Genomic DNA, 25,618 nt, shown 5'->3' on the forward strand with positions numbered 1-25,618 from the left:
GCTGCGGTCATTATGACGTTGCACGCGGTATATAAGGAGCCGCAGCGCTAACATTCTGTAGAGTGTTGTAGTCGTTGTGGAGGTAAGTCTGCTCTCTCAGGATCTCCTAGTGTCCCCCATTATTTCGCCCCTCTTCCTATATGCCTCCTCTATGTGAGTCCAGCTCTTCTCCGCTCTCACCTTTCTCCATCCTATAAATGTATCACAGATACTTATCAGGAAATACTATAATCTCATCTCTGCTCATTCTTCTTTGTCCCCCTCTAGTTTTGGTAGTCGTGGAGAGTGTTTTGCAAATTTTTAGGTAAGTTCAATTTCCCTTATGATGCCTTGAAACCTCTCATACCCTGAGCTCATTCTCACTATTCTGACTATGTAGGCAGTAGATGTTGGGAATGATGGGTTAGTGCTCAGGCTTTGCGTTCAGGTCTAGAGGTGCGGGTACAGGTTGGGTATAAGTACACTACAGCGGGTATTCACAGCTATCAGTTTAGGTCAAGGTCTTAGCTTCAGGTTGGGTCTAGTAAATTAGAAGCACATATCTGTCTAATATAAACTTTTGTCTGTATCTTAAGAAATCCCAGGAGTCACTGATGTTTAAATCTCATTGTTTTCTTTACTCTCTATTAGGATGAAGAAAGTTTTGGAGGAGGAGGAGCATTTCCCTGATGAGAGGTATGCAGATCACTTTTAGCCATTAGCAAAGTTTTGAAAAGTTCAATTGGTTTGCATAACTTTTGAAAAACTTTTGGTTGGGTTTGAATTAGTTTAGACCAAACCAAAAGTTCACTAAAACCACTAAAACGTATGACTAACACTGTCTGAGAGCCATAAAACCCTGTATAATACTCTCAGAATGTTATACAGGGCTTTTCGTGGCCCTTAGACAGTATTATACACTGATGTTCAGGACTAGTGTTGAATGAATTGAACCAGTAGAACCATGTTTCATGTAGAACTTTGCTAAAAGCTCACTTTGGCTTTGTATTAAACCACAATCTTAGCAGTTTGACCCGATACAGGATTCTACTAGTTTGGTTCGCTCAACACTAATCATTGTAAAGAGTCTTATAGAATTTGTGTGGCCCCTGTTACTGGGACTTTTACCTCCAACATCTGGTTTACATCACCTAATAGACATAACACTATGTGCTCCAGTGTTTGCCTGTACTGGCTGTTATATCTGATGCCAGTGGTAAAATGTATATTCCTGGTATCTTCTATAACATGTATATATAATATTTGTCATGTTTCTTCCTATAACAGATGGATGCGGAGAGTAAAGAGGGCCAAGCCAAGATACCGGTACTTACCATATATAATAATGCATGTATTTCTCTAGTATTACCCTACTGAGTCATATAGGAGCAGGCCTGATGTGGATACCAATGTTTAGATAAAATACAATCTTTCTGTGTCATCTATCATAACATAGGAGGAGGAGATGCTACATTGTATTCCTATGCAGGGGCGCATCTAAAGACTCAGGGGCCCTGATGCAAAAGTTGATCAGGGGCCCCCCCTCTATCTTTTTCTGTACCCGTACCCATACCTAAACCATGCTGCACAGAGGCATAACTTGAAGCTTCTGGGCCCCAATGCAAAACCTGTAATGGGGCCCCCAACTATAATGCTTTATTCATAGTACTGGGCTCCCTATATGGAGAAGAGAGGCCTCATGGGCCCCCCAATGCTCCTGGGCCCGGGTGCAACCGCATCCCCTGCATCCCCTATAGTTACGCCCCTGTTCCTATGCATTTGCCTGAGAGAGATGAGTTACACACAGATGTATTCTCTGCAGGGTCACATAATTATTGATGATTCTAACCAGATTTCTGTTTTCTATTGTAGGCAATTTAAATATAACGAAATATCTTTATGGCCAAGTGTGGAGACAATTCCGTAAGTCTACAGGGAAGCAGGGTTAGGCTTGGTTCCCACCAGTCGTATTTCCAGTGGAAATCTTGCAGTTTTTCCACAGTGAAAAAACGCTAGATTTCCACTGGGAAAGCGCAGCTTCAAAGCCCGGAGCACTCAGCTGCGGGTTTTGGAGTGGCTTGGTCGCATGCTTTCCCATAGAGGAGGGCACGGCCACAACGGGAAAAAAAATACACATGCTGCGGCCGGGGAATCCGCGCTGGCTTTGGATTGACCGTTCCGTGTGGTCAAGATTTTTGATGAATCCCGTCCACATGGCTGGGATTGGCGGCCAAGGCAGATTTGCCGCAGCGAAATTCCGCACTGAATTAACCACGGTACATCCGCCCTGTGTGAACCCAGCCTTATAGTTATAAGAAGGTTGGGTAGAGCTGGTGAATGTGACTTCTCTTCCATGGTCGTAAATCAAAACACCCCGCTCACAATGAGAGGGAGATCAGTTATAGAAGTGTAGGAGGAAAATGCTGTATATGTTATTGTCTACTATATAGCTGTAGTTTAGGTTGTTCTATTCTTGTTCTCTTACAGGCTTTCAGAATAATGTACATATGTTTTATTTTTTTTTTATTCAAAAGGGAGGAAGATGAAGAGGAGAAGGAGGAGGAGGAAGTGGAGTTGGAAGAGGAGGAGGGAGTAATGGATATAGAAAACATCAGAAAAGAGACCATCAGCAGGTTGGTGAAAAGATTATTTCCTACTGTATTGTGACTATATGCATTGTATAACATTGTAGATTAGGGATGACCAGACTGTTTCACTATTGGATCTACATTTTATGGTACTTGAGTTGGGTAGAAACAGTTTTCATACATGAAAGTTTTTGTATGCTTACGCTTGACCAATTATGATGATAACTGGACCTGCATTCTCCATTATAGGCTTAGTAGAGCATCCTGTGAAGGAGACCCGGCCAAACTATATAGTTGTAGTTTAGGTTGTTTTGTTCTTGGTTTCTTATTGACTTTCAGAATTATGTACCTTATGTGTTTTATCCTTATTCACTGAAAAAGCCAAAAATACAATACCTGAAGGTCTGCAAAGCAGACACGGTCGCCATAGGCACGATCGCCATAAGGCAGGCACAATCGCCACCGGCACAATCGCCGCAGGGCAGGCGCAATGGCCTTAAGCCCTGAAGATATGTAGTCAGCCAGACAATAATATGTGGAGGAGCAGCTTGTTCCTGGCAGGCTAATATGCAGTCACCCACTCAACCCAGCCCAGATTGGGGAGGAGTGACTGCATATACTAATAGCCTGCACATGTGAACGATACCAAAGATGTCAGCCATAGATGGGTGGTGACCCATGTAGGCAGTAGATGTTGGGATTGCTGTGTTGGTGCTCAGGCTTTGGGTTCAGGTCTAGAGGTGCGGGTACAGGTTGGGTATAAGTACACTACAGCGGGTATTCACAGCTATCAGTTTAGGTCAAGGTCTTAGCTTCAGGTTGGGTCTAGTAAATTAGAAGCACATATCTGTCTAATATAAACTTTTGTCTGTATCTTAAGAAATCCCAGGAGTCATTGATGTTTAAATCTCATTGTTTTCTTTACTCTCTATTAGGATGAAAAAAGTTTTGGAGGAGGAGGAGCATTTCCCAGATGAGAGGTATGCAGATCACTTTTAGCGATTAGCAAAGTTTTGAAAAGTTCAATTGGTTTGCAAAACTTTTGAAAAACTTTTGGTTGGGTTTGAATTAGTTTAAACCAAACCAAAAGTTCACCAAAAGTCCTAAAACTGATGACTAACACTGTCTGAGAGCCATAAAACCCTGTATAATACTGTCAGAATGTTATACAGGGCTTTTCGTGGCCCTTAGACAGTATTATACACTGATGTTCAGGACTAGTGTTGAATGAATTGAACCAGTAGAACCATGTTTCATGTAGAACTTTGCTAAAAGCTCACTTTGGCTTTGTATTAAACCACAATCTTAGCAGTTTGACCCGATACAGGATTCTACTAGTTTGGTTCGCTCAACACTAATCATTGTAAAGAGTCTTATAGAATTTGTGTGGCCCCTGTTAGTGGGACTTTTACCTCCAACATCTGGTTTACATCACCTAATAGACATAACACTATGTGCTCCAGTGTTTGCCTGTACTGGCTGTTATATCTGATGCCAGTGGTATAATGTATATTCCTGGTATCTTCTATAACATGTATATATAATATTTGTCATGTTTCTTCCTATAACAGATGGATGTGGAGAGTAAAGAGGGCCAAGCCAAGATACCGGTACTTACCATATATAATAATGCATGTATTTCTCTAGTATTACCCTACTGAGTCATATAGGAGCAGGCCTGATGTGGATACCAATGTTTAGATAAAATACAATCTTTCTGTGTCATCTATCATAACATTGGAGGAGGAGATGCTACATTGTATTCCTATGCAGGGGCGCATCTAAAGACTCAGGGGCCCTGATGCAAAATTTGATCAGGGGCCCACCCTCTATCTGTTTCTGTACCCGTACCCATACCTAAACCATGTTGCACAGAGGCATAACTTGAAGCTTCTGGGCCCCAATGCAAAACCTGTAATGGGGCCCCCAACTATAATGCTTTATTCATAGTACTGGGCTCCCTATATGGAGAAGAGAGGCCTTATGGGCCCCTAAGGCTCCTGGGCCCGGGTGCAACCGCATCCCCTGCATCCCCTATAGTTACGCCCCTGTTCCTATGCATTTGCCTGAGAGAGATGAGTGACATATAGATGTATTCTCTGCAGGGTCACATAATTATTGATGATTCTAACCAGATTTCTGTTTTCTATTGTAGGCGATTTAAATATAACGAAATATCTTTATGGCCAAGTGTGGAGATGATTCCGTAAGTCTACAGGGAAGCAGGGTTAGGCTTGGTTCCCACCAGTCGTATTTCCAGTGGAAATCTTGCAGTTTTTCCACAGTGAAAAAACGCTAGATTTCCACTGGGAAAGCGCAGCTTCAAAGCCCAGAGCACTCAGCTGCGGGTTTTGGAGTGGCTTGGTCGCATGCTTTTCCATAGAGGAGGGCACGGCCACAACGGAAAAAAAAATACACATGCTGCGGCCGGGGAATCCGCGGTGGCTTTGGATTGACCGTTCCGTGTGGACAAGATTTTTGACAAATCCCATTAACATGGCTGGGATTGGCGGCCAAGGCAGATTTGCCGCAGCGAAATTCCGCACTGAATTAACCACGGTAAATCCGCCCTGTGTGAACCCAGCCTTATAGTTATAAGAAGGTTGGGCAGAGCTGGTGAATGTGACTTCTCTGCCATGGTCGTAAATCAAAACACCCCGCTCACAACGAGAGGGAGATCAGTTATAGAAGTGTACGAGGAAAATGCTGTATATGTTATTGTCTACTATGTAGCTGTAGTTTAGGTTGTTCTATTCTTGTTCTCTTACAGGCTTTCAGAATAATGTACATATGTTTTATTTATTTCTATTCAAAAGGGAGGAAGATGAAGAGGAGGAGGAGGAGGAGGAAGTGGAGTTGGAAGAGGAGGAGGGAGTATTGGATATAGAAAACATCAGAAAAGAGACCATCAGCAGGTTGGTGAAAAAGATTATTTCCTACTGTATTGTGACTATATGCATTGTATAACATTGTAGATTAGGGATGACCAGACTGTTTCACTATTGGATCTACATTTTATGGTACTTGAGTTTGGTAGAAACAGTTTTCATACATGAAAGTTTTTGTATGCTTACGCTTGACCAATTATGATGATAACTGGACCTGCATTCTCCATTATAGGCTTAGTAGAGCATCCTGTGAAGGAGACCCGGCCAAACTATATAGTTGTCGTTTAGGTTGTTTTGTTCTTGGTTTGTACCTTATGTGTTTTATCCTGTTTATTCAAAAGAGAGAAATATGAGGAAAAAAAGGAGGAGGAGGAAGGAGAAATGGAGGTAGAATACCTGGATATTGGAGAAGAAACCATCAGCAGGTTGGTGGAAAGCTTATTATTTCCTATTATATGGTGAAAATGTGAATTTTATAACATTGTAGATTAATGATGACCAGACTGTTTCAGTTTGGGATTTTCATTTTATAGTGCTTGAGTTCAGTAGGAACAGATTCTACAGATCAGACTTTATTTGTAAGTTTCCACTTGACCAATTATAATTGCAACTTTACCTGCATTCTCCATTATAGGCCCATAGAACATCCCGTGAAGAAGGCCTGGCCAAGTATGGAGTCAGTAAAGTAAGTTTATAGAAGGTGCAGAATATTGTAGATTAGGGATGACCAGACTGTTTCACTATTGGATCTACACTTTATGGTACTTGAGTTTTGGTAGAAACAGTTTTTATAGATAAAATTTTTTGTATGTTTACGCTTGACCAATTATGATGATAACTGGACCTGCATTCTCCATTATAGACTTATAGAGCATCCTGTGAAGGAGACCCGGCCATGCATGGATTCACTATATAGTTGTAGTTTAGGTTGTTCTGTTCTTGGTTTCTTATTGACTTTTTAGAGTTATTTACCTATGTTTTATCATGTTTATTCAAAAGGGACAAATATGAGGAGAAAAAGGAGGAGGAGGAAGAGGGAGGAAAAATGGACATAGAATACTTGGATATTGGAGGAGAAACCATCAGAAGGTTGGTGGAAAGCTTATTATTTTCTATTATATGGTGAAGATTTGAATTTTATAACAATGTAGATTAATAATGACCTGACTGTTTTACTTTAGGATTTTCCTTTTCTGGTGCTTGACTTTAGTAGGAACAGATTCTATAGATTAAATTTTATTTGTAAGTTTCCTTTAGACCAGGGGTGGGAAATTAATTTTCCCATGGGGCCACATGAGAAATTGGAATGGTTTTAGAGGGCCAGACCAACATACAAAGGCTCCATGCACATTGCCTTAATGGGGCCGTATTCCAGCCGCCCGATTTGCGGCCAGAAAACGGCCGCCATTGAAAATGAATGGCGCTGTAATACGGCGCGGTGAACACCCGGTGTTTCACCCCGTTTTACGGCGCGGCCCCCGTGTCTGCCAATGGAGAGGGGAGCGGTAAGGAGCACTCCCATCTCCTCTCCGCAGCAGCACGCCGTAGTTTCGCCTGGGTTACGGGCCGGGCGAAACTACAGCAGTGTGCATGAGCCCTTAACGTCATTCTTCTAATACCTGTATACTGCATACATATACTATCCCTTCTTAAAAAAATGGTAAATGAAACTTTACAATGAGTCAGTGAAAAGATAATAAACTTTAATGAACCTGCATTACAGTATATGCATCCTTACCATTTTTTTAAATCAGATATTTCTTTAATACATTTTTCAACATACAAAACAGAGAAAAAAATCACAACAGTGACAAACACCGTAACATTACCATTTTTAATGTATACAAAAACGTTCAATGAGAGAAATCTAGCCTGTTTTGGGCTTGAACAAGTGCATTAAAATCAGGTTGAATATCCGAGGTGGCTATGCGAAGGACAGCACACAGGTGATCATCACTGAGAGAGGATCTGTATCTGGATTTGTTGAACTGCATCATTGAGAATGTTTTTTTCACATACGTAGGTAGATCCAAAGAAAAAAGTGAATATTATTAGTATTATTATTCTAATTACAATGCAAAGGGAAAAGTCCTGACACTTACCAATGACGAGCATGGAACGATTGTCCTGGCACTCCCCAAGGTCCGCAACGAGCATCCTGGCACTCAGAAGTTACAGTGGCATCACTTACTCAGCATCGGGAAGCAGTGAAACTACAAACTCCGAAGCCTTGTCCATTTTGTTAACTTATGTGCTGTTTAATAAAGTTATTCAAGCCTACGTCATTGGTAGAGGTGCTTGAATAAGTAAGGCCTGAATAACTATTAGCACAGCACAGAAGTGAACAAAATGGACAAGGCTTCGGAGTGCATAGTTTCGCTGCTTCCCGTTGCTGACACCGGACTCATTGGTGAGTCACCAGGACACTCTTTGCGGGCCGGTCCGAGCTATTCAGCGGGCCGGATGTGGCCCGCGGGCCGTGCTTTGCCCAGGTCTGCTTTAGACCAATTATGGTTGTAACGTTACCTGCATTCTCCATTATAGGCCTATACAACATCCCATGAAGGAGGCCTGGCCAAGTAGGGAATCAGTCGAGTAAGTTTATAGAAGGTGCAGAATACTGTAGATTAGGGATGACCAGACTGTTTCACTATTGGATCTACACTTTATGGTACTTGAGTTTTGGTAGAAACAGTTTTTATAGATAACATTTTTTGTATGTTTACGCTTGACCAATTATGATGATAACTGGACCTGCATTCTCCATTATAGGCTTATAGAGAATCCTGTGAAGGAGACCCGGCCAGGGGTGCATTCACTATATAGTTTAGGTTGTTTTGTTCTCGGTTTCTTATTGACTTTCAGAGTTATTTACTAGAGATGAGCGAGCACCAAAATGCTCGGGTGCTCGTTACTCGAGTCGAACTTCCCGCGATGCTCGAGGGTTCGTTTCTACTAACGAACCCCATTAAAGTCAATGGGCGACTCGAGCATTTTTGTATATTGCCGATGCTCGCTAAGGTTTTCATTTGTGAAAATCTGGGAAATTCACGAAAGTGATGGGAACGACAAAGCAACGGATAGGGCAGGCGAGGGGCTACATGTTGGGCTGCATCTCAAGTTCACAGGTCCCACTATTAAGCCACAATAGCGGCAAGAGTGCCTCCCCCCACGCACTGTCAGCATAAAGATCATTTTCCTCTGCCATAGCTGTAAGAGCTGTGGCAGAGAAGAACGATGTTTGCCCATTGAATTCAATGGAGCCGGCAATACAGCCGGCTCCATTGAAAGCAATGCGCTGCCGGTGAGCGCGGGATGAATTTTTGGGAAGGGCTTAAAAATATAAGCCCTTACCTGAAAATCATCCTAAAATGTGTAAAAATTAAAAAAAAATTTATGTCAGCATAAAGATCGTTCTCCTCTGCCATAGCTGTAACAGCTGTGGCAGAGAAGAACTATGTTAGCCCATTGAATTCAATGGAGCCGGCAATACAGCCGGCTCCATTGAAAGCAATGCGCTGCCGGCTAGCGCGGGATGAATTTTCGGGAAGGGCTTAAAAATATAAGCCCTTACCTGAAAATCATCTTAAAATGTGTAAAAAAAAAAAAAAAAATGTATACTCCCCTTTCCGCTGCAGCTGGAGTTCTGCCGGGTCTGGCCGGCAGTTCTCCTGAACTGCTCTCTGTAGTATTCAGCAGCCGGGGATTTAAAATCCCCGCCTGCTGAATGAGCTGCCTCTGATTGGTCACAGCCTCACCAATCAGAGGCAGCTCTCACTCACACCCATTCATGAATTCATGAATGGGTGTGAGTGAGAGCTGCCTCTGATTGGCTCAGCACAGGGACCAATCAGGGGCAGCTCTCACTCATACCCATTCATGAATTCATGAATGGGTGTGAGTGAGAGCTGCCTCTGATTGGTCAGGCTGTGACCAATCAGAGGCAGCTCATTCAGCAGGCAGGGATTTTAAATCCCCGGCTGCTGAATACTACAGAGAGCAGTTCATAGAACTGCCGCCGGCCGCGGCTGAACTCCGTCTGCCGGGACCGGGTGAATATATATATATTTTTTTATTTTTACACATTTCTGGATGAATTGCAGGGAAGGGCTTATATATTTAAGCCCTTCCCGAAAATTCATCCCGCGATCGCCCGCAGCGCATTGCTTTCAATGGAGGCGGCTGTATTGCCGGCTCCATTGAATTCAATGGGCTAACATCGTTCTTCTCTGCCACAGCTGTTACAGCTGTGGCAGAGGAAAATGATCTTTATGCTGACAGTACGGGGGGGGGGGCACTCTTGCTGCTATTGTGGCTTAATAGTATGACCTGGGAACTTGAGATGCAGCCCAACATGTAGCCCCTCGCCTGCCCTATCCGTTTCTGTGTCGTTCCCATCACTTTCGTGAATTTCCCAGATTTACTCCATTGAATTCAATGCGCTGGACAGCTCCGGCCCGTTTCTATTGAAACGCGGCTAGGAGCAGTATTTTCGGGCGATTTTTCAGCCCCGATCGCATGACGGATGCGCATCCGCAAATCGCGGGAAAAAACGCACGTGTGACTAAGGCCTTTAGGATGATTTTCAGGTAAGGGCTTATATTTTAAAGCCCTTCCCGAAAATTCATCCCGCGCTTGCCGGCAGCCCATTGCTTTCAATGGAGCCGGCTGTATTGCCGGCTCCATTGAATTCAATGGGCTAACATCGTTCTTCTCTGCCACAGCTGTTACAGCTATGGTAGAGGAGAACAATCTTTATGCTGACATTTTTTTATTTTTTTATTTTTACACATTTTAGAATGATTTTCAGGTAAGGGCTTATATTTTTAAGCCCTTCCCGAAAATTCATCCTGAGATCGCCGTCAGCCCATTGCTTTCAATGGAGCCGGCAGTATTGCCGGCTCCATTGAATTCAATAGTCAGTGCTCGTTTAATCGAGACGAGTACCGCGTGGTGCTCGTCTCGAGTAACGAGCATCTCGAACACCCTAATATTTGAACGAGCATCAAGCTCGCTCATCTCTATTATTTACCTATGTTTTATCATGTTTATTCAAAAGGGAGAAATATGAGCAGAAAAAGGAAGAGGAGGAAGATGAAGGAGAAATGGACATAGAATACTTGGACATCGGAGGAGAAACCATCAGAAGGTTGGTGGAAAGCTTATTATTTTCTATTATATGGTGAAGATTTGAATTTTATAACATTGTAGATTAATGATGACCTGACTGTTTTACTTTAGGATTTTCCTTTTGTGGTGCTTGACTTTAGTAGGAACAGATTCTATAGATTAAATTTTATTTGTAAGTTTCCTCTTGACCAATTATGATTGTAACTTTATCTGCATTCTCCATTATAGGCCTATAGAACATCTCATGAAGGAGGCCTGGCCAAGTAGGGAATCAGTCAAGTAAGTTTATAGAAGGCGCACAGCTGGAGTTATACTGCCGGATATGGTTGAGCAAACTGAACCAGTAAAGTCCTTTTTCAGGTTGACCTTTGCTAAAAGTTTGGCTTGCCACAAACCCAAACTGAGCTTTTTTGCAAAGTCCTACCAGAAACAGTGTTCTACTGGTTTGGTTCACTCAATGTTACTAGAAGAACACTGGTGTCTAACTAGGGTTCCCACCTTTGCCACAAAAATATACTGGCCAAGGCAAAGAGGTGTGTGGTTTGGAGCTTAGTTTACTGCAATGTATGTTTTAAACACTGTTATTCTTAATGGCCACAACAAGCACTTGCCACCCCCATCAAAGGCCCAAAAATAACAGTGTCCCTAGTAGTGGCCCCAATAGAATGTGTCCCTTTTAGTGGCCCCAATAGTCATAGTGGTCTCAGTAGTAACAGTGACCAGGCTAATGGCCCCAGTAATAATAGTGTCTCTGTTAGAGGACCCAGTAGTAATGGTTTCCCTGTTAGTGGCCCCAGTAGTATTTGTGACCCTGTTAGTGGCCCCAGTAGTAATATGACCTCCATAATAGCCCCAATAGTAACCACTACAGTGGCCCCAGTAGTATTAGTGTCCCCTATAGTGGCTCCAGTAGTAATAGTTACCCCATTAGTAGCCCCAGTAGTAATGATGACCTCATTAGGGACCCTAGTAAAGGTGAAGAGCTGGATTTACACTTTTGGAGCTCATTGGGTCACCATATTTGTAATTTGAGTGTCACCTCATTTACGGTAGCAGTCAAAGAACATTACATAGAACAATATCCATATGTAGAATCTTATAGACTGGTAATGTGATCTGTTCTCCTCTCATCCATTGTATCTGATTATGTCTTGTTTTCAGAACCAGAAAGTGGTGGGTTCCAAAATGCCTGCAGAGAAACATGTAAGTCATTTAGTGGCATCATCTCTGTAGCTTCTGTATCATTTTGATATATGCTTTGTCACCAGAACAGACTTTGTAAGTCAGAGTATCTAGTACTGTAGATGCTCTATAGGAAATACATCTGCTAATGGCATCCTGAATTGGCCATAACTAAGTGATTGCAGTTGGCCAATCAGGAAGGCAAGCAGTTAAAGGGGCTTTCCGGTTACCAGCCAACATGCCCTCTTTAGCACCCATTGTGCTAAAATAAGAAAATGAAGTGTAGTTACCCATCCTTTGGCATCACGATCCAACGCTCTGGTCCCGGCATTTGTTGTGACACATGAAGTTACTGGAAGTCCATTGACCGCTGCAGCCAATCGGGGGATGCAGTGCCACCATTCTGCACTATTACTATCATGGTGCCCAGGATCTGAGTGCAGATGCCAGGAGAACCAGCAGTGGTGACACTGCAGCTTCTGATTGGCTACAGCGGTTGGCCTCTGACTTCCAGTGACATAATCTGCTACAACAAACGCCGGGTCCACAACGGGGCTGCTGTGCTGGATTGCAGTGGCAGAGGAAGGGTGAGTACACTTCCTTTTCTTATTTAAGCACAGTGGGTACTAAAGACGGCATGTTATCCGGTAACCAGACAACCCCTTTATCTTACAGACGCCATGCGGTACATTGCCTGAAACTATTATATACCTGGATATTTACAGTGTTCCATTGATATTTCTCTCCCACAGCAGGAGCAGCGAGAGCCCCAAGACCCGCAGCCGTCTTACATCTCGGTAAATTCTAAATTCAATGATGCTTAATTTCTGTTTGTTTCATTGAGATTCATTGAAGCAGGAAGGACACTTTTTGTTTCTCTCCTGCATTTCCCTATATACAAAGCACATGGTATAAAGTTCACATGATAGGTATTAGATGAATATTACCATAGAACTATGCACGGAGCAATGCAAGGAAGACAGTGGTTGTATTTCTCTCATATCCCTCCTACATGCATCACAACCATCGAGGTCTATTTACTTAGATTGATGCTTCATGCACCTATCTAATCAAACACTGTGCTCAGCTATGAGCGACAAATGTGTTAAGAGGCGCAAGCTTCCAGGCGTCAGATGAGAACCTATGCGAGCCGTGAGCTGGAGTAGGCTTTGGCTATAATCTATACCAGTTTCTGCAGATTATAGCAAATGTGACAAAATACATACAGCGATATCCCAAGATCCGAGCCCTGCCCAATTTTTAAAAAGTGGCATGGCACAATGTAAATGTCTAAGAATTTGCAATTTTGGCAGAAGTACCAAAATTGCCACTCTTGGATGCCAAAATTCTGTGTCCAGGGCTTTCCTAATAGGCCTCATTGAGCTCCTTTATGTCCCCAGCCTCTACTGTCATCTCTGATGAAATGCCGCACTTTTGCTACTTTCTTCAGGATAAGCCCTTTTCACTAATTTCTTTTGTCGCCACAAAACTTGTTTGTTCTCGGTGAAGTCTCACACTTCTTTTCTCTATATTCAGGCTCTTTAGATCCATCTTCTGCTGCTGCACCGCAAAGACCCTTGACTAAAAACGGTGAGTATTAGCCTCTTCCCAGACTGGGAGACTGGAGGTACTTCTCCAAACCCATCACACTCCCTTTTCTACCTGAATCAAAACTCAACCACTTCTGACTTTTAAACGTGGGGTGGGCCACAGCTTTATTAACATAACTTTTATAACATTACAACTTTTTAACCCTTCCCATGCTTTCATAAATCCCAAGTTCTTGAAATCCAGAAAAACAGGCATTTGTAAGCTCTGATCTCAGCTGGCTTGCTAACCTTCCTTATTTTATATTGTAGCTAGCATGAAAAGTTTCCACCATCAAGGATACAGCATACCTGCCTCCAGCCCGTCCTGTAAACCAGATACAAAGGTGTCCAGTGCGATGTCATTGGGATGAACCCCCATCCCTTCTCAAAGCATCCCACTTCTTGCCTTCCAGCTCCCAATGCAGAATCGCTATCCCACCCAAGGATTGCACGAAGCTTGACATCTTAGAGTTAATCAGGTTCCTGACCCGATCGATGGCTTCTGGATCCCGTGCTCCTCTCCAGCTTTTTCGTTCCACAATGTCAGACCAAACCAGCACCGAGTCTTCAAAACAATCCCAAAATTGCACCATGTCCTGCTTCATTAAAACTAGCAGCTCTCCCATCTTCACACCGCCAAAGTCGTTCCACCTGCGTGAATCAGCAGTATCACTCTCTGTGGGGTCCATCTGCCAATCCGCATGACTTTGTGCAGCAGCCTGGACATTGTAAACCTCTTATACCGTGCCAATGCACTGTAACTCCGTCCAGGCCCAGGTTCTTCCCAACCGGTCATACGGACACACCCATTGCATGTAAGAGTGCCCGACAATCCATATGTGCCACGGCTCACCAGCTGCAACACACAATACCAACAGGAACAAAACCGATCCTAATTATGAAAAATGTGCATATCCCTAAAACGCCAATACCAGTTATCTAATCATCAAGTCCGGCTGCACGCATGACTTGTATGCCTCCGATTTCCACTTCACTAAATTTTTCACCCCTTCAGCAGTCATCCCGCAAGCAATCCGCCATTGTAGCCGCAAGTTACGCAAGCACCAACCTCAGCAGTTCTGCTCTGCTCCCATAATAAAAGAGGGCAACGTACCCCCTCGGCCTCTGCTGTCGGGTGAAGTTCCCTGAATGTCTTCATCTGTGAATGAGAGTATGCCTTCCAGCTCCCAATGCAGAATCGCTATCCCACCCAAGGATTGCACGAAGCTTGACATCTTAGAGTTAATCAGGTTCCTGACCCGATCGATGGCTTCTGGATCCCGTGCTCCTCTCCAGCTTTTTCGTTCCACAATGTCAGACCAAACCAGCACCGAGTCTTCAAAACAATCCCAAAATTGCACCATGTCCTGCTTCATTAAAACTAGCAGCTCTCCCATCTTCACACCGCCAAAGTCGTTCCACCTGCGTGAATCAGCAGTATCACTCTCTGTGGGGTCCATCTGCCAATCCGCATGACTTTGTGCAGCAGCCTGGACATTGTAAACTTCTTATACCGTGCCAATGCACTGTAACTCCGTCCAGGCCCAGGTTCTTCCCAACCGGTCATACGGACACACCCATTGCATGTAAGAGTGCCCGACAATCCATATGTGCCACGGCTCACCAGCTGCAACACACAATACCAACAGGAACAAAACCGATCCTAATTATGAAAAATGTGCATATCCCTAAAACGCCAATACCAGTTATCTAATCATCAAGTCCGGCTGCACGCATGACTTGTATGCCTCCGATTTCCACTTCACTAAATTTTTCACCCCTTCAGCAGTCATCCCGCAAGCAATCCGCCATTGTAGCCGCAAGTTACGCAAGCACCAACCTCAGCAGTTCTGCTCTGCTCCCATAATAAAAGAGGGCAACGTACCCCCTCGGCCTCTGCTGTCGGGTGAAGTTCCCTGAATGTCTTCATCTGTGAATGAGAGTATGCATCAGCCGCCCCATATCACAACCCGGGACACGTTTTGCCCGAAAGCATATGTTCATTTGTAGACATCTCAAAACCAAGTGACGAAATAAAGCCAAAACCGGGGAGGAGTACGAGGATTGTTTGTTGATCACCTGCACCACCGCAGCATTATCTGACCAGAAATAAATCCTCCGATCCACCAAGTCTGTACCCCAGACTTCCAGAGCCACTGCCAGTGGGAAAAATTCCAACAGCGTTATATTTTTAGTCCACTGTCTTTCGTTCCAAACCATTGGTCAGGGGGCTCTGCACCAACTGTTCCTGAAAATGACCCCAAAACCGATGGCTCCCGCCATGTCTGAAAAAAGCCTGAGCTCTCTGCAAGCCAATTCTTCCTTCAGGCACATCACCTGCCCGTTGAAAGCGTGCAGAAAAACCTCCCACACCTGGAGGTAGGCCCGCATGTCCCACGTCACACGTACAAAATGATGGAACTCTTTTATCTCTACCGTCGCCAAGAAAGTTGTCTTGAAAAGGTGCGGCCCATTGAAATCACTTTACAAGCAAAATTCAATAGACTCAACAGTACTTGCATTTGGTATAAAGTCACTTTCTTGCAACTACCCACCACTTTCACCGTCTGCCTCAACCGAGCCACCTTCCCTCCTAGCAGCCAGAAAACTATCTTGACTGTGTCTATTTCAATGTCCCAAAATATTAAATGTGACATCGGTCCCATCGTTCTTTCCTCTGATAGCGGTATGCCGGCCTGACTCATCACTTTACAGAAAGATGGCAACGAAATTTCCAAACCCTTAATGCCCTTTGGGGCCCACGAACAAAAAATTGTCCAAATAGTGAATAACCGAGGTTATGCCCATCTTGTACTTGAGCATCCATTCCAAAAATGAGCTGAATAACTTGAAGTAGTAGCATGATATGGAGCATCCCATCGGTAGACACATATCCATGAAAAATTGCCTGTCAAGCCTGCAACCTAATAGGTGAAAACAATCAGGGTGCATCGGTAACAAGCGAAAAGCCGACTCAATGTACGCTTTCGCCAACCGAGCCCACTTGCCGTCTGACTATACCAAATGCACCGCCTTAACAAAGAAGCTTGACAAAGACTAATACAGTTGAAACTTCGCTGATTGTAATGTGGAGAAATAAAATGGACTTTTGATATTTTGCACCATACTTGCTGTCACTTCTCTTTCTTGATACATTGTACCAAACACAGCGCCCGATCGAAAGATGTGTAAGAGACAGCGGCTTGTTCTCTAGAGATGCCATCATTTACCGACTCGTCAGACGGGAACGACAAATGATGGATCAGGTAAAACTTGCCTGCCTCCTTCTTGGGTACTAGTCCCAATGAGGAAACATGCAAGTTTGGGAAAGGAGGTTTCCGGAAAGGGACGGCCATGCGGCCCAAATCTACTTATTTCAACAATTTTTTTTTAACCAACGCGCTATTTTCCGTTGCGGATTTTAAACTGGGGTAAATATTAATGAGGATTAACCCTTTCCAATCCACTGTCTGACGTCTGAAGACATTCTGATTGAAGGCTGTACAGCTCCGATGTCGGAAGACATCCGGCAGGGTATTCTTACGGTATATTACTGGCTGCTCTTTTATCGGGGGCCTCTCCAGCATGTCACATACTGCAGTACTGGCTCTAGCCAGCAGACAGCATCATTGTATAATGACAGAAAGAGAAAGCCCCCCTAGGAAACCCTGAATCAAAAATTGGATTGCAAAGGGTTAATGCAAAAAAGGAATGCTGAAAGCCTTCCCAGAGCAGGCTTGCCTCCCACTTCTTGTGGTGTCAGGCAAGCCATGGCTACAGATAGCTGCTTCTCACTAGGGTTCACTGTGCTTCTGGGAGCAACCACCGGGGCAGAGGTTCTGCAGAAGCACCGTATTGCTGAGTGCTGCCCTCCGCATACTGAACACTCATGCCGGAACTTGCACATGGCATAAAATCTGCAATAGACCTCGTTGAATAACCAACATGAGCCATTTGGTCGGGATGGGCCCACAACGGGCTGTGGCCTAACTGCTGCGGCTCCCCCTGAAAAGGACATCTTTTGCGACCGCTGAGCCAGGATTAGTTGAATCCACACATCAGTAGCTTTTGACACCCAACCAAACCCAACAGTCGATGCCTAAAGTCCTCATCGCAGCACCACCAGGCCGCACCTCCGTGCAACTTGTATGTGCTGCAAATTGTATTGATGTAGACCATCAATTCAGAACCTTTGCTAGGTTGATGCTAGATTGAAGATAGCTAGATGGCGCTAGCAAGATAGTTTTCTGCCTTTCGAGAGAGATCTAATTGGCATACTCCTTTCCCATGGAGCATTGCCAATAAGACTGTATACTCAGCTAGTCTCTTTAATGAGAACCAGTAGCCCCCACCCCAAGTATTAGATTCTAAAAGAGAGTGAACATTAGTGACAATTACAGAGCACCCTATACACCATCGCATTCATTGCAAATTAAATAGAAATTTATAGGGCATTTGCATTGGGATTTCCATACTAAGCATTTATTGTAGCTTCCAGATGTATCAGTCTGCTGTGTAGAAGTTCGCCACAGGCAGCTTGTAATAGAACATTCTGTCACCACAGCTTCCTGCAGCTGTCCAATTCCTTGGAACGGCTGGAAATATTAGACTCGCTTGTGTAAATCTTAACCTGATAGGACCTTGAGGTAAAAGGACCTTCTTGTTGTTGGACATTTCATATAGAACACGCATAGTTTGATTCAATAATTGGTATTTCCACCATGACCTCCTATGACTAGCAAAGGTTTTATACCCAATCCTCTATAATTTTGTCCTTTATAGTAAATGCTCTCTATATATCGGGTTCTGCGGGAACATGTACTCCAATACGCCAACCAGCATTGCATCACAATCTAATTTTCCTGTCCAACCATGTAAGATGAGTTAACCTTTAAAGGGTCTGCACAGGAATAGAAAAACCTGTCTGCTTTCTTTTAGAAACAGACCTGTGTATGGGTTTTGTCTGGCATTGCTATTTAGCTATATTGAAGTGAATGGGATTGGGCTGCAATACCAGAGACAGCCTGTAGCCAGACATGGCACTGTTCTTAATGTTTTTATAATCTTGAACTAGCCCTTTAAAGGGGTTGTCCTACTTCCAGCCATTTTGCTGCTGGGTGCAGACAGCTCTGTATATTGCGCAGTGGCACTGGTAGGTACTGCAGCTGAGTCACATTCACTTTAATAGGACTCAACCTGCAGTTCCAACCTAGGCCACTGTGCAATGTATGGAGCTGTCTATTTCTTGCAGCAAAACAGCTAGAAGTGGCCCCTTACTGTTCTTTCCAGCTGTAGCTCAGCACTCAGCAACAACTGAAGGGCAATTTCCAAAGTTGGGATGGATAGGACCGGCAAACCATATAGGAGGAAAAACTAGTTCCCCTTGGCCGTTGCTGACATTGTAAGAATATTGCCAATAGTAATACATTTCTCCTTCAAAACTCTTTATTAACAGTGAAACAGTTCTTTTACTACACACAGCCATATGGGTGAGTAAGTATTGAAAAGTTTGGCGGTATCGGCACCTGTATATAAATTCCTGCACCTTTCTTTAGCTCCCATTCTTATGTCCACCTCTCACTCCCTCTTCAATGCTATTCTTTTTGCAGCAATCACAGTTGTTCTGCCGTTACACATGGGACTCTCTTCCTGAATCAGCAAGACAGCACTCGGCAACCTTCTGGTTCTGCTGCACCAAACTTTTTAGCATTCTTTACAAAAAACTTTAAGTCTGGGCTCACACAGGGCAGATTTGCCACAGAATTTCCCTGCGGAATCTCGCTGCGGCATATCTACCTGTGGCCGCTAATCCTGGAGTTAGCCAGCCATGTGAACAAGATTTGTCAGCCCTTACATTTTGCCTAAAATCTCGTCCACATGAGGTGGAAAATCTGTCGCGGCAAAGCCAGTGCTGTGGCGTGGATTCTCAGGATGCAGCATGTCCATTTTTTCTTTCCGTTGTGACCTCTCTCCTCTATGGGAGAGCCGGCCGCAACAGAAAAGCATGCGGTGAAGCCGCTCCAAAACCCGTGGCTAAGTGCCACGGTTTTTGAAGCTGCGCTCATCCCGCGGAAATCTTGCGTTTTTTCGCTGCAGCAAAACTGCGAGATTTGCACGGTGGAAGCATCCCATGGGAACCCAGCATTAAGGAGTTTACCCCAAACTTTCCCACAACTAACTTTTAGTCCTTACACATGCACAGTTTATTTTACCCTGTTTTGCACGAGGTTTCCTCTTCACCAATGGGAAAGCTAATTAATATACGGCTCCAGAGTTATATAAACTATTTTACCAGAAGTTTGCCGGACTCCTCAGCACTAATAGATAATACATTTGGCAAGTGTTTTGCAGACTGGAAACCTGGTGGGAATGGTTTAGTAAGGGAGAAACCTGGTATCAGGTTACTTTTAGTGATGAGCGAGTATACTCGCTAAGGGCAATTGCTCGAGCGAGCATTGCCCTTAGCGAGTACCTGCCCGCTCGAGACAAAAGGTTCAAGTGCCGGCGGCGCGCAGGGAGCTGCTGGGGAGAGCGGGGAGGAAAGGAGGGGAGATCTCTCTCTCCCTCTCTCGCCCCCGCTCACCCCTGCTGACTGCCGCTACTCACCGCTCCCCCGCGCTGGCACCCGTACCTTGTCTCTCGAGCGGGCAGGTACTCGCTAAGGGCAATGCTCGCTCGAGTAATTGCCCTTAGCAAGTATGCTCGCTCATCTCTAGTTACTTTTAATTCACTTGTGAGTCCCAGTGACTTGGGGCTTTTGCCCGCATTGCAGCTGCATCCAGACATATGGTGGCTGCTCAGCTGCAGCACTATACCCAGCCCTTACATTTTGCCTAATGCAACACATTGAATTAATATTAATTTCCATTTAAATGCTTATTTTTAATAATGCGTATTTGTAACCCAAAATGGTTTGTATAGAAAATTCAACTTAACCTTCAAAAACAAGAAGGAAACATACAAGACCCCGTAATATTGTGTTGATGCAAAAAAAAAAAAATTAACAAAGTAAAAACATAAAAATTATTAAAACCCTAAAACAGCTTGGTGCTGAAAAGGTTAATACCTTTGTTCTCTGCAAGGATTCTACAAGCCTGTTTCAGGGAATATGAATATTCGACTGACAAACATTGTGCGCAAGTTTCTCGTCTTTTGATTTTTATCGTTCATCTCCGAGGTCTGGTGTTCCTTTTCTGAGGGGCGCAGCATCCTGTTCCTCCTCGGGCAATCGTCTTTAGTGCGTGGTATGGAGTCTGTGTAGATAAGAATGAGACTGATATGACCATTGATATATACTTACTAATGCTTTGTGTGTTGTTTTACTGATAAAAAGGAAAAAGTTTGGTACGGTGTTAGCCAGAAGTGCAAAATGTGATTGTTCTCAGTAAGAGAAACAAAGTAATCTTGCAGATATGCTAACTTTTAACCCATTAATGCTCCATGATATACAGTTATGTTATGGAGGTTCAGGGTTTGTATGGAGGGGGATCAGGGATCAATCCTGCTCCATACAATACGGGTGCTGGCTGTTTCTTACAGTTGATAATCGCACCCAACCACTGAGATCAGCAATCCCTTTGATAGCAGCTGTTAACCCTTTGAATGCCAATCTGAGAGCTGCATTTAAATGCCCCGATTGGAGTTCGGAGATCCGGAATGGCCACCCGTAATGGGATCACAGGGTGCCATTCAGGCTGTCATGGTAGCTGTGGGCCTTCTGAAGTCCCCCATAGCTGCTATTGAAGACTGCCTATGGTGCCTACTCTGTGGCATGGCTTGATAGGCTGCCTGTCAGAACGTGGTATGATGTAAAATCATGGTATTGCATCATACCGCAGGAGCGATCATACCATAGCTACTTCATGTCCCCTATGAGGACTAAAAAAAATGTTAAAATTCTAATAATAAAAATAATTAAAAATCTAAATAGAAAACCCCAAAATAAGTTCGGTATCGCTGCATCCCTAAAAGTCTGATCTATTAAAGTAACACTTAATGTATCCCGCACGGCGAACGTCGTCAGAAAGAAAAGTACACACGTCAGTATTGTACTTTTTTGGTCACCCCTTGTCTCCAAGGAAAAAAAGTAATGAAAAAAAGATCAAAAAGTCAAATGTAATCCCAAATGATACCAATAGACTCTACGGGATGTCTCGCAAAAAAGGGCCCAACTATGTTGAAAGAGTCAACTATGTTAAAGAAAAAAGTCATGGCTTTCAGAAGATGGCAGCAAAAAATAAATATCTTTGGAAAAAAACTAAAATCTATTTTTTAAAAGTAGTACAGCGGAAAAAAAACTAACGGTTATTGCAGTAATCGTACTGCTGACCCATAGAATAAAGTTATCAAGTCACTTTTGCTGCGGTGTATACCTCAAAGATAGTGGAATTGCACTTTTTTTTCCATTTCAGTCCACTTAGAATTTTTAAAAAGCTATGTTGATGCATAAATAAAAGTGTTAGGATTAGAGATGAGCGAGCATGCTCATCCAAGCTTGATGCTTGTCAAGCATTAGCATACTCGCAAGTACTTGTTACTCGAGCGAGCACCACTGTGGTGCTCGGGTGCTACAGAAAATTTCACCCTCTCCATTGTTTTTAACAGAGCTGCAGCTGCTGCGGGCGGCTCCATTGAAGGCAATGGTCTGACGGCACCCCTGCATTGTTTTTCATGGAAGGGCTTTACATATAAGCCCTTCCCTGAAAAACAAGGATTTTAGTGTAAAAAAATAAATAAATAAAAAAACTTACCTATCCGCCGCTGCTGTGTCCCCAGCGGGGATGAAGAACACATCTGCTGCATGTGGCAGATGTTTCCTTCATCCCCGCTAGTAAAAAGAATTCCCTGCTGCTACATCTGCCACATTTGTGACAGATGCAGCAGAGGAATTCTTCAATTCCCTACCGCAGGATCCTGCTGCTGGCACCCTCGTCAATGGATTTCAGAGAAGGGCTTTGGATATAAGCCCTTCCCTGAAAATCCAGTAAAAGTAGTGTAAAAAACAAAAAAAAATAGCTACTCACCTCCCTTCAGCTGCCGGGGCTCAGCCGCGTCTTCTCTGCGCTGTCCCCGCCTTTGTAGTGCTGTTCTATCAGCAGGTGGGGATTAAAAATCCCCGCCTGCTGAAAGAGCTGATTGTGATTGGCTGAGGCGCTCAGCCAATCACAAGCAGCTCTCGCAGCGGCTCCATTGAAAAATGCTCGGGTCCCCATTGACTTCAATGGGGTTCTTTACTCGAAACGAGCTCTCGAGCATCACTGAAAGCTCGGCTCGAGTAACAAGCACCCGAGCATTTTGTTATCTCTTGTTAGTATGTTTTAAAAATGGGTAGAAACAAAGAAACGAAAATGAAAAAATAAAAAAGGATGTGTCTTTAAGGGGTTAATGGCTAACAAAAGAGAAGTGTAACATCAACTCTTTATGTTAAGCATTGAACTGCATTGTTTCTACCAGATTACTTTGCTTCTCTTACTGGGAACAATCACATTTTGTTTTACTGATGGGATTATTGCATCATGTATGCCCCCATATCTGTATCTGCCCCGCACCGACGTCTCCTGCATTGCTTGGCTTATACTATATTTGAAGAATGCCATAATATATCCATATGGAGCGCTTCCTTCATCATCTGGGAAACACTTTCTTCTGTCACAAGAAATATTTTAGTCCATCAAATGTGTGTAGTGCATCAATCAATCTCAGGTCCTCGGTGTTCTCGCCACCTTCGTATCAGGCTGATGAAGAGGATACTTTTCCTGTGCTGGAGGACAGACATTTATCTGGCTAAAGACACCTTTGTTTCAGGCGGAATCTCTGCCACAGAAGACAACAATAAGTCAGAGCAGAATGGGAAAACGAGGTGTAGGGACACATTAGTACAATATATCCTATTGATTTATTTAGTACAGGATACCTGGAGCATTTCTATAAACCTGCGGTCACATGGCAAACATTCGAGGGACGTAAACTTTCAACTTATTTCTGCGGGGGAGGCTGCTTATTTCTGGGCGGGGGGGCTGCTTATTACTGTGGTGGCTGCTTATTAGAGATGAGCGAGCGTACTCGGAAAAGCACTACTCGCTCGAGTAATGTGCTTTATCCGAGTATCGCTGTGCTCGGGTCTGAAGATTCGGGTGCCGGCACGGAGCGGGGAGCTGCAGGGGAGAGCGGGGAGGAACGGAGGTAAGATCTCTCCATCTCTCCCGCCCGCTCTCCCCTGCTCCCCGCTGCGACTCACCTGTCAGCCGCAGCGGCACCCGAATCTTCAGACCCGAGCACAGCGATACTCGGATAAAGCACATTACTCGAGCGAGTAGTGCTTTTCCGAGTACGCTCGCTCATCTCTACTGCTTATTATTATTAATGTGGTGGCGGCTTATTATTATTACTGAGCTGGGGACTTATTACTGAGGGGGCTTATTATTACTGAGGGTGCGTATTATTATTACTGAGGGGGGGCTTATTACTGGGGGGGGTTTATAATTATAACGTTGCTATGGGGGTTAATATTACTAATTGGGCTACTGTGGGGATTATTATTTTTACTGGGGCCACTATCAGGGTCACTATTAGGGCTCGTATACAAGGCTCCTTCTTGAAGCGCTGAGGACTGTGGCGCCAAACAACAGAGCGTCCTGCAAGTAGCAGGAAGAGCCACCTCTGTGCAAGCAGCAGCAGCCGCCGCGCCTGTACACCTGTTAGGACCTAGGTCAGTTTTCAAGGTAATCCTGCCGGGGAGGAGGGGGAGGAGGGGAAGATAAATTATATGCTGCCCTATGTGTGTGCTGGGGGGGGGGGAGATAAATTATATGCTGCCCTATGTGTGTGCTGGGGGGGGGAGATAAATTATATGCTGCCCTATGTGTGTGCTGGGGGGGGGAGATAGATTATATACTGCCCACTGCCCTATGTGTGTGCTGCCAGGCGGGGGGTGGGGGGATATATTATACTGCCCTATGCACTAAACTCCAACCCCCTTCATAACCCCGCCCCATATAACCAAAGCCCTTCCCCACCCTGCCGGGTCTTGTAAAAATGGTCTTGCTTGAAGCCGGTCCCTGGTGCCAAAAAGGTTGGGGACCACTGGTCTAACTGGTAGAGTCTTGAAATGTCCAATTGATGCACTGAATATGAGCAGCTTAAAATATAGAGCATGCCCCACCTCTTCTTTAACACTGACGAACAGGCAAGAAAGACAAACAAAATGTGGTGGTGGTGGGGGGGGAAGGGGGTAGAGAGTTGGGCCTCATGTCTATGGTGGGGTTTCATTTGCGTAACCAGCATGGGACAGCCGAGTGGGAGATCCGCAAATTAAGCCGCCCATAGGGAATCAAATAATTTAAGTATGCGGATTTGTATTGCGGACCTTTTGGTCCATTTTTCTGCGGATCCCGCACTGACAGCTTTCTATTGAACACAATGGAAGCTGTCTGATCAGCGGCCCGTCCGCAGCTGACACTGCAGAAGTGTCGCAGATCCAGTGGGAAAACAGGAGTTTGAAAAAGAACAACTCCTACTGCGCATGTGTGCCAGCGCGCCTGAACACATCCGTCTGCAGAAGAAAGAAGATCCGTCCGGAACGCAGAAGACCCGCACAGACCCGGAACAGGCAAAATAATGTCCTCGGCCATGGGCAGGGTGGCATTCCACTGCGGAGGCCCTACTTGAAGTTATAGAGTATCCTAGAATTCTACTTGAACAGGTACTTGACTAAGCTATCATGTTTTAGGGAATAAAGTTTCTCATAAAGATTATGGTCAGAGATCATCTGGACTAGCTCTTCTCTGGAAGGAGACGTAGGAGCTCTTCATCTCCTAGACAGAAAGAGCTTCATGGTGAGGAGAATATAGCATGCTAATCTCCTCTGTGAGTGGGGTATAAGATTGCTCTCCAAGAGTAGGAAAGCCAATTTTGGGGTCTTGGGATGGATGTCAATTCTCACAATCGACTTCAGAAGGGAAAAAACTCATTCCAAAAAGGAAGCAGTAATTGGCAGTTCCAAAAAATATGGTATAGTGTGCTTGAATGGCCACATAATCTCCAGCACTGGTCATTTAAATTAGAAAAGGATTTAGCTAATTTCGCAAGGGTATAGTACCATCTTGTCAATATCTTGATATGAACCTCTGATAGGTTAGCATTGAGTGGCGATCTATTGGCGCATTTAAAGGAAGGCAGCCATTGGTAACTGTTCCCCTAGATCTGTCTCCCAGTTGAGAAGATGGACTCTTTTTGTGTCTCTCATATTCCCCGAGAACACAAG

At 44.3% G+C, this 25,618-nt stretch overlaps 2 long non-coding RNA genes across 2 annotated transcripts; both read left to right on the top strand.

Moving 5' to 3' along the window:
* The first annotated feature begins 280 nt into the window (after positions 1-280).
* On the top strand, positions 281-1,306 carry LOC136587136 (uncharacterized). The gene is made up of 3 exons (XR_010787425.1): positions 281-304; positions 631-675; positions 1,267-1,306. It is a non-coding gene; the product is annotated as an uncharacterized lncRNA (long non-coding RNA).
* A 4,102-nt stretch (positions 1,307-5,408) lies between these two features.
* LOC136587137 (uncharacterized) lies at positions 5,409-6,141 on the top strand. The gene is made up of 3 exons (XR_010787426.1): positions 5,409-5,482; positions 5,797-5,880; positions 6,090-6,141. It is a non-coding gene; the product is annotated as an uncharacterized lncRNA (long non-coding RNA).
* The last annotated feature ends 19,477 nt before the right edge of the window (positions 6,142-25,618 follow it).

The sequence above is a fragment of the Eleutherodactylus coqui genome, chromosome 12 (assembly GCF_035609145.1).
Source record: "Eleutherodactylus coqui strain aEleCoq1 chromosome 12, aEleCoq1.hap1, whole genome shotgun sequence".
In the NCBI taxonomy this organism is placed as follows: domain Eukaryota; kingdom Metazoa; phylum Chordata; class Amphibia; order Anura; family Eleutherodactylidae; genus Eleutherodactylus; species Eleutherodactylus coqui.